At 31.2% G+C, this 10,000-nt stretch overlaps 1 protein-coding gene across 1 annotated transcript in view; it reads left to right on the plus strand.

Annotated features, from left to right (window-relative positions):
• LOC137619577 (uncharacterized) overlaps positions 1-10,000 on the plus strand; it is a 331,101-nt gene that overhangs the window by 233,242 nt on the left and 87,859 nt on the right. The gene's annotated exons all lie outside the window — the stretch shown is intronic.

The following is a 10,000-nucleotide window of genomic DNA, read 5'->3' on the forward strand; positions in this document are numbered from 1 at the left end:
ATCCCTGTCGTTTCCGGTCCCGGAATTCCATGAAGGAAATGGAGCCCTGGACGATATAAAGAGCGCAAGAACACCTCCTACTCCAACGTCCTGTCGATAAGTCAGGTATGTTTGATGTGCGAAGTGATTAAGGAGAGACCCGATCTCCATCCAGCGGGTGACGGGCACAGTTGGCGGAATAGGGTCGTTCTTTTAGCATATTTTGGTTTTAAGGATCGCTCTTTTAGCATATTTTGGTTTTATTTAAAGCGGTTGGGATATCTTTTTTTCCTTCGAGGTATTACGGGAAGAACAATTATACCAGTGTTTAAAGTTCTCTCCATATGCATGGGTACTTAAATGAGTTTTTGAATGCATATATTAGATTTATACTTTAGTAGGAGTAAAGAGTTTATAATTACACACAAACATATACAGACACGAACATTCACACACATGTATGTATATATATATATATATATATATGTATGTATGTATGTGTTTACAATATATATATATATATATATATATGAATATATACATATATTTATATATATATATATATATATATATCAAACTATCACTCGTGACTTTCTCTTTTCAAATATTCCACGAATACACTTAATGTTGCATTCATTCTGATTCTACCACGCGATCTCAGATCCATAGGGAAATTTCTTTAATGATAAATATTTCCGCCCGGCGAAGGATTCGAACCGTAGCACAGAAATATTTTTCATTAAAGGAATTTCCCTATGGATCTGAGACCCTGTGGCAGCGCGAATTCGATATCAAAGTGTCTTACAAACTTTTTATGTGTGTATATATATATATATATATATATATATTTTATATATATACACATGTAAACATACATATATATATATATATATATATATGTATATATATGTATGTATATATGTATATATATGTATGTGTATATATATACACATATATATATATATATATATATGTGTGTGTATATATATACACATACATATATATACATATATACATACATATATATACATATATATATATATATATATAATATGTGTATATATATATATATATATAGATATATATATATATATATATTTATATATATATATATATATATGTATGTATGTATACATGTGTATATATATATATATATATATACACACATATTATATATATATACACACACATATATATATATATATATATATTTATGTATGTATGTATATATGTATATATATGTATGTATATATGTATATATATGTATGTGTATATATATATATATATATATACACACACTAGAATAATTCACGTAAGCCTCATATGTATATGAACTAGTAAGGGTCTTGGGCACAAATTTTGCTTATTCAATAAAAAAAAAAGCCTATTACAAAATAATTTTTTCAATAATCTTATTAAAGCGAAAATTTTAGGCCTGGTCAAACTAGAGTTCTTGAAGCTTAAAACTGACAAAGTAAAAATGCAATTTCTAAGGATGGTATTTTTGACTTATCTACGCATAGCACAGACTCATCCTTATAATTTTTTTCCTTAAAACAAAATAGAAGTTTTCCTACAGTATTAAATATTTGCCGTCAAAAATGGTAAAAATTCAGGCATAAATATTGCCATTCATTTACCGTTTTAGAAACGGATATATTGACGTAACAGAGTGGTATGATATTACGGTCACCAATCCGTAAAAATAATAATAAATTAGGGTAAAATTACGGTCGCATGTATTTTACTTAAATACGGCTGAGAACAGTATATTTTTACGGAGAATTTTCGATTAAAATTACGTTTTTTTCAACAGTGTATGAAACTAAAACGACTTCAAAACGATTTGTCCCTTCACTAAGAGAACAATTTTCCGGTCTTATACATGTTACAATTCCTGGTAAAATTTTGGTGGTCCTCTAAATCAGATATTGTAGAGTGAGGTCCTCTCCTCAGCGTCACCCCGTCTTCATTAGAAGGGACAGTTCCTCTTTAGTGGAATGTTAGGGGCATGATGGGAACATGACGTAAAACTGAGACGGATAGAATTCAATATGTTTTTTTTTTTTTTTTTTTTTTTTTTTTTGAAGTTGGTACACTTAACAACTACAAAGGTTTTAAGCAGTTAAATCTTTTGAATTATATATGGATATATCTGTTCAAGGGATTCGAGGAAAATGTTATGAATAGGAATGGAAAAATTCGAGGAAATATTATGAATAGGTATGAAAAATTTGAGCAAATATAATGGATAAGAATAAATATATTCTAAGAAATATTATTAATAGGAATTGAAAAATTCGAGGAAATATTACAAATATTACCTTATCAATGAGCCTGTACTCATTGCAAAATCAAATTATTCCCAATATTATTTTAAATGGATTTGTAATTGATCTCGTATATGTGTAAGAGATTAAGTAAATTATAAGAAATTTGTTATGCAATGTAAAATACATAATGTATCCTGTCCTTTACTCGTTATGGTTTTTAGTAAGAATTTCGGCGTGATAAAAAAAGATTAATGAACCATTATTGTTAAAGGTTAAGGTTAAAGGCGTCTGGTTTCAGTTTCATCAGAATAGATACTCGCCAAAACATCAGCAGGGCAAGCCCAATCCCACACTGTGGTGCCCAACCACATCAGTGACCTCCCTAGGAAACGGCTTAAGCTCACGGTCCCGTGCTGGGATAGATCTGTTGCCATGCGAATGCATGCTAGGCAAACACGTTACCACTGTACTAGCCAGAAGTCTAGTATAATAATTATTAACAACAATAACCTTAAAATAAACGGCATAAACTGAAAAATAGGAAGCAAGAATAGACCGAAAACACCAATTAAGATATCATAAAAATCACTGCAAAATTTAGTAAAGTATAAACAACATCAATTAGAAACATTGACGATACGTGATGGAGCAATGACTGTCTACTCACCCCACCAAAACTTGATCTTTTGCATTTAAGCATTTATATATATATATATATATATATATATATATATTCCTTCTTTAATCTTTCCTGAACGTTTAATGAAGAAAGGAAATGAAAGTGGAAGAAGAAAAGGCAATGGATGATTCTCTCTCTCTCTCTTTCTCTCTCTCTCTCTCTCTCTCTCTCTCTCTCTCTCTCTCTCTCTCTCTCTCTCCTGATCTTGATTATTCTTGACAACTTTATTTGTATCAAAATCATCAAAATCCCTTTATAAAATATAAAATATAGTAAAATATAAACAACATCAAATCATTGACGATACTTGATTGAGCAAAGACTGACTGCTCACCCACCAAAACTTGATCTTTTGTATTCAAGCATTTACATAGATGTATATTCCTTCTTAAATAATTCCTGCACGTTTAATACAGAAAGGAAATATAAGAGGAAAGAAAAGACAACGGATGCTTCACCCCCCCCCTCTCTCTCTCTCACTCTCTCTCTCTCTCTCTCTCTCTCTCTCTCTCTCTCTCTCTCTCTCTCTCTCATCTTGAATATTCTTGGCAACTTTATATGCAAAAAAAAGAAAAAATCCTTAGGCTTTATGTGTGCAATGACTCGCACAATACAAGAGAATTTATACCTCTTATATATGACTTGGATCGAAAAAAAAAGAAGGTATAAAAAAGGTTATGATATCTTCCAAAAGAAAGCATTTAAATTTTCAATGATTTGCCCTAAGTCATTATGTGAGATTCTATTATATTTCTTTCATATTTTTGTAGTAATGAAATGATAATAAAGAATTTATATCTACATTTCAGGACAAGATTAAATGATTTTTTTTTTTAAACCTATAGCTATAGCAAAATAAAGTAATCCCCCATTTTTCACAGCGAGTTATTTGGTTTCGGATATTTGAAGCTTGGGAATGAAATGCTTGATATGCCTTTTAAAAATTGTGTCAGTAAAAGAAAAAAATCTGTCGTTATTCACTGTATTTTGTAGAGATATAGTTTTCAATAGGAGTTTTATCTTTAATTCTTCCGGAGCCAAAGCTATAAAAGGCACTGCTCAAGTATTTAGGTTCGTGTTACATATTCCTATATGTAGAAACTTACACAAAATATTAATTTTATTCTCGCTGAAAAAGTACTATCGTCACTTTTGTACTCTATTTTTGTTAAATAATAGTAAAACTTATGTGATAAATATATTATAAAAACATCGCAGAATTTGAAGACATAAAATTCAAGTGACGAATATAATATGTTCGAAATAATAGTTATTTTCAAGAATATATAGTAAAATACCCTTTTAAAGGTAACACTGGATTTATACATCCAGTATCATATGGAGAGAAAAAAAAAAAAGTTAAAATTCCATGTAGGAGAAGGGGTTCTGAATACATCCAGAGAGAGGAAGATCTCGTGAGGATGATCATAACGATATCCTGAATACGAATTGGCATAATACGAAAAAGGGAAGAAAGAATGAGTCTAATCATGGTGGTAGATAGAGGATTGTTGAAGGAGTGTGTTGTTGTTGTTGTTATTATTATTACTTGCCAAGCTACAACCCTACTTGGAAAAGCACGACGCTATACGCCCAACGGATCCAACAGGGAAAATAGCCCAGTGAAGAAGAAAATAAGGAAATATACTACAAGAGAAGTTTAAAAATAATAACATTAAAATAAATCTATTATATACAGTATAAACTATAAAAAGCATCCAGAGAGGAAGATCTCGTGAGGATGATCATAACGATATCCTGAACACGAATTGGTACAATACGAAAAAGGGAAGAAAGAAAGAATGAATCTAATCATGGTGGTAGATAGAGGATTGTTGAAGGAGTGTGTTATTGTTGTTGTTGTTATCATTATTACTTGCCAAGCTACAACCCTACTTGGAAAAGCAGGACGCTATACGCCCAACGAATCAAGGAAATATACTACAAGAGAAGTTTGAAAATAATAACATTAAAATAAATCTATTATATATAAACTATAAAAACCTCAAAATAACAAGAGGAATAAAAATAAGATAGAACAGTGTGCTCGAGTGTACCGTCAAGCAAGAGAACTCTACCCCAAGACAGGGGAAGACCATGGTACAAAGGCTATGGCATTACCCAAGACTAGAAAACAATGGTCTGATTTTGGATTGTCCCTCTCTTAGAAGAGCCGGTTGCCACAGCTAGAGAGTCTCTTCTACCCTTACCAAGAGGAAAGTAGAATGATCAGAATGCTAGTGGACTAAAACTTGAAGGATTTAAAGTAATTGACTAATGTGTGGTGTTTAAATCGCCCTCTCCTTTTCTCATGCTTTAATAGATTACTTTTTAAAGTATGCTGGTTTAGACCTATTCTTATGATTATTTTTGAAAATATTTATTATGAAAGAAATAATGTTTCTTGAATAAGAAATCTAGTCGTAGGGATTATAAATTTTAATTTTAGTCTTTAACGAAAAAAAAAAAATTACAAATTAGAAGTAAAACGCTTTTTCAACGACATTCTGCCAAAGAATATCCTACGAATCCAGAAAAAATGATAACCGCTCAGAAACTTGGTTGATTACTTTCTATTATTATGTAGAGAAGCCGATTGTCAGCTCATTGGAAAAGATTGAACGTTTCAAGGCTTTGTCGTTTTCCAATTCCAATTGCCTTGAATTCCCAATGTCACCATCGCCTTTTTTGTTTATCAACATAACTAGCTTTCATCTTTCTTCAACAGCTTTTCTAGCTTTTGATTTCTCTCTGTTTTTTTATCATTATTATTATTATTTTTTTTTTTTTGGAGGGCCTGCTTTTCATTGTTGTAACTTTTCTCACTGTTCGTTTTCTCTCGTAATAACGCCCTGTAGTTTAAGGTCTAATGATTCGGGATTCTCTGCTTTTCTCAAATTTCAGTTAAACTGCTCTGAATGACAAGGCCCCTTCTTTGCTTAATTTTCTGACTAAAATGAAAAACAAAAATATCCATTTTTTTATCTCCCCCTTTACCTTCTTGTGAGATAGATCTACAGAAACTTTAGTAGCAAGAATAGGCAAGTAATTCTTTGTAGCTTCTTTGAGGGATAACACGTTACCCTTTTAGTGCTTAGACAGTTAAAAAAATTCAATATGGTATAGATAAAACAAGCTTTTGAATCAGTATAAAAGTATGTGTGATTAACTTAGAATTTCAGCTTGGATTTTTGTAATGATCAATATTCTAAGTATAAAATATAAGTACAAAAATCTTCGATTTAAAAAAAAAAATCCTTTGAAGAATTCAAACCGATGCGTTTGAACCAAACAGTCACCTAGAAGCGATCGTTTGGAAAATCATCTGGGACAGTAATAAAAAACAGCTCAAATGACTCAACGAGCTATAATACAACAAAATGTTCATGTAACCTTTAGTGTTTGTGAAGGAATGGGGGAGGGGGTTAATAATGCTCTAGAATGGAAAACATAAGAGGGTTTGGGAGGTCGCTTGGCTACTCTAAAGCCATTATATTTTAAAGGTAAGAAAGACACTAGGTCAATTCTCCGTCCGAAAGGTATCCAAAAATGGCAAAGTACATGTTAAAGTTATACATTAACACAGCATCATGCAATATCCATGAGTCGAGTATTATTATTATTATTATTATTATTATTATTATTATTATTATTATTATTATTATTAATCACTAATCTACAATCCTAGTTGGAAAAGCAGAATGCTATAAGCCCAAAGGCTCCAACAGGGAAAATAGCCCAGTGAGGAAAGGAAACAAGGAAAAATAAAATATTTTAAGAACAGCAACATTAAAATAAATATCTCCAATATAACTACAAAAACTTTGACAAAACAAGAGGAAGAGAAATAAGATAGAACCGAGTGCCCGAGTGTACCCACAAGCAAGAGAACTTACTTGAAATTCATTAATACGATGAGTATACATATTAAGGTGGTATATGTATCCCAAGTTGTTACTAAGATAATTTCACCAAACTATAGTCAAGCTACAAGGAGTTAAGACTTGCTTGTTGTTAACAGGGTTGTACCATTTTCCATGGTTATAGGCAGTCTTTATGGCAACGCCACTCAAAACAATTCATATGAAAAAATTATAACCCTTTCCAAAGGTAGCAATGAATGGGCAGAACAGAGAAATTATATCAACATATTTATCCTTCAAGTCTATGGCTTTTTGTAACTGCACTACAGAAAATACTAAAGGTTGTGGTGGCCGGATGGTAGCGTCCTTGCCTGGTGACTGTCAGACTGGGGTTCGAGTTCCGCTCAAACTCATTAGTTCCTTTGGTCGCTGCAACCTCACCATCCTTGTAAGCTAGGGATTGGGGGTTTGGGGGAGCCTATAGGTCTATCTGCTGAGTCATCGGCAGCCATTACCAGGCCCTCCTTGGTCCTAGCTTGGGTGGGGAGGGGGGCTTGGGCACTGATCATATGTATATATGGTCAGTCTCTAGGGTATTGTCCTGCTCGATAGGGCAGTGTCACTGTCCCTCGCCTCTGCCATTCATGAGCGACCTTTAAACTTTAAAACCATGCACTGGAATGAGAAGAATCAAAATTTTCTCCATCGTATTTTGTCGTGAAAGGTACCTGAAATATAGTATTATAAAAGTCACCATATTTTTACGTACACGGGATAGCATATCAAGACCGTACACTAGCAAACTTATAGCCATGATTTACGCTCACCTTTAGAGCAAACGATGTCTCGATAAGATGACGGGGAAATGGAAATGTAAAAAAGCAAGACTTTGCTAGAGTCTTAAAGTTCGTGTGTGATACTGGTGAGCTTCAATATATATTTTAAAATTTTTAATAAATTGTTTATTAAAGGAGAGGGGAAGGAAGGGGCAGGCATGCATACATACATACAGTATACAAACACACAAACACACATATATACTGTATATATATGTATATATATGTATATATATATGTATATATATATGTATATATATATATATATATATATATATATATATGCATATACATATATGAATATATTAATGGAAAGAGGAAGAGAGGGTAAGGCATGTGCGCACACACACAATATTATATTATATATAATTTATGTATATACATATATATATGTATATATATATATATATATATATATATATATATATATATATATATATATATATATACATAATGTATATATATATATATATATATATATATACATTATACATAATATAATACTGTGTGCGTGCGTATATGCCTTACCCTCTCTTCCTCTTTCCATTAATATATTCACACACATATATATATATATATATATATATATGGTTGTATTTAATTTCAAAAAGGAAAGTAATCTAAGCCAGCGTACTATGATGGTCATTATCTCCTAATTTCCTACGACCTTGTGTGACCTATTCCAATCAAAGGGAAGCCAGAGTTACGGGCAATAAAACACCACAGAGCAAGCCTATATTGCCTAGGTCCTATCAATGGTTTTAACTGACCTTGTATCTTGATGTCGGTTTTATGAAAGCTAAAATAGTAATGTACTTTGCATGTATTACTACATTGTAACATTTCAAGAAACACAAGACTAAATTCTAAAGGAAGCTGGAGAAATCCATGTGAAAGGTATTGTATTACTTGTAAAAGAAAAAAATATCAATTTTAAATATTTTATGTAACATAAAGGATGTTGATATGCTAAATACAAATATGTGTTTATTCGTGCAAATCTAATAAATTCTATATATTAACTTGAAATTTTCTCCATTAATGTATATGATTATCAAATAGCACCATTAAAATGAAGAGAGGTTTTGAGAGAAAATAGCATTTCGTAAAAATAATTGAACAGAGGTTCTGGAAACCCAACCGTTTTTTCGCTTGGTAATAAATTCTTAAAAAACAGATTAATGGTGACTGTTCTGTTATAAAATGCAGTTTATCTTGAACTATGAAATATGATAGTTCATTGAGATGATGAACTGGGGCATTATTCTCGAACAGCAACGAATCACCGGGATTTATCTTAAATCAGAGATCAATATATTCTCGTTCTGACAATGCCGTGAAGATTTGAATGATGGAGCATTGCTTAGGATAAGTAATATATTGAGTGGAGTGATTTGTTTATCATAGCTACAAAGAGACTAGTATAAAATACAGCAGGATTTATAGTTTACAATCAATCTTGGGATTTTCTCCCCCATCGAGCTATCCTTTATGCTATTGTCTTGGCTTCATTTTTCACTTTTAATTTTTTGAAAATTAGGACTGCAATATTTTTCCCACTTTTAATTTTTTGAATATTAGGACTGCAATATTTTTTTCACTTTTAATTTTTTGAAAATTAGGACCAATATTTTTTTCAATTTTAAATTTTTGAAAATTAGGACCAATATTTTTTTCACTTTTAATTTTTTGAAAATTAGGACTGCAATATTTTTTCACTTAATTTTTTGAAAATTAGGACTGCAATATTTTTTTCACTTTTAATTTTTTTTAAATTAGGACTGCAATATTTTTTCACTTTTAATTTTTTGAAAAATAGGATCAATATTTTTTTTCACTTTCATTTTTTTGAAAATTTGGACAGCAATATTTTTTTCACTTCTAATTTTTTGAAAATTGGGACAGCAATATTTTTTTCACTTTTAATTTTTTTGAAAATTGGGACAGCAATATTATTTTCACTTTTAATTTTTTGAAAATTGGGACAAGCAATATTTTTTTCATTTGTAATTTTTTGAAAATTAGAACAGCAGTATTTTCACGATCCTAAATGTTATATCTGGCAGATATTTGAAGAAAATGACCAAAATGAAACCAAAATAAATTTGTTGGCGTAAAAGAGAACATTGGCGTTTAAAAAGAAACTTTAAAACAAATTCTAACAGCTAAGGAACCGAGGTTCTTATCTGGATCCATCTCTGAGATCTGATCGCAGATTGATTCAACCCGAGAGCGTTTCTATCCTCCTGCCAGATATTTGCGCCGATTGGGGATATCGGTCTGCTCTTAAAGAGCGAGCAGAAAGAAACGGATGCTAGGTTTAGTGGCTGAATGAAGGAAAATACAAGTGGATGATGGCAAAATTCGTTA

This window comes from Palaemon carinicauda, chromosome 26 (assembly GCF_036898095.1).
Source record: "Palaemon carinicauda isolate YSFRI2023 chromosome 26, ASM3689809v2, whole genome shotgun sequence".
NCBI lineage: Eukaryota > Metazoa > Arthropoda > Malacostraca > Decapoda > Palaemonidae > Palaemon > Palaemon carinicauda.